The sequence below is a fragment of the Kryptolebias marmoratus genome, linkage group LG3 (assembly GCF_001649575.2).
Source record: "Kryptolebias marmoratus isolate JLee-2015 linkage group LG3, ASM164957v2, whole genome shotgun sequence".
In the NCBI taxonomy this organism is placed as follows: domain Eukaryota; kingdom Metazoa; phylum Chordata; class Actinopteri; order Cyprinodontiformes; family Rivulidae; genus Kryptolebias; species Kryptolebias marmoratus.
The window spans coordinates 2,750,689-2,751,289 of NC_051432.1; positions in this window are offsets into that span (position 1 = coordinate 2,750,689).

The following is a 601-nucleotide window of genomic DNA, read 5'->3' on the forward strand; positions in this document are numbered from 1 at the left end:
CCACCAGCTCTGTCCGCAGAGCTCTCCGGACCTCCTGAGGAGGTTGAGATTGTCGCTCCACGCCAGGCTGCTCCAGGGGGAGTCGACGTCGCCTCTTCTCCCTCAGCTCCACGGGCGGGTCAGTCCGACGCCGCCGCCACCGAACCATTGGCGGGTCAGTCCGACGCCGCCGCCACAGAACCATCAGTGGATCAGTCCGACGCCGCCGCCACAGAACCATCGGCGGGTCAGTCCGACGCTGCCACCACAGCTCCACCTGCCTTTGTCTCAGTGGGGGTCGGCGACGACGATGCCCCACCAACCTTCGTCTCAGTGGGGGTCGGCGACCACGATGCCCCTCCACGTGCGGACGCCGTCGCCGCTCCTTTGCCTCGCCTGCCGCACGAAGGGTCCCGGACGACGCCTTCGCCTTGCCTGCCGCACGAAGGGTCCCAGACGACGCCTTCGCCTCGCCTGCCGCACGAAGGGTCCCGGACGACGCCTTCGCCTCGCCTGTCGCACAAAGGGTCCCGGATGACACCTTCGTCTCGCTCTGCACAGCCACGCCGAGGGTCGACGCCTCGCTCTGCACAGCCACGCCGAGGGTCGACGCCTCGCTCTA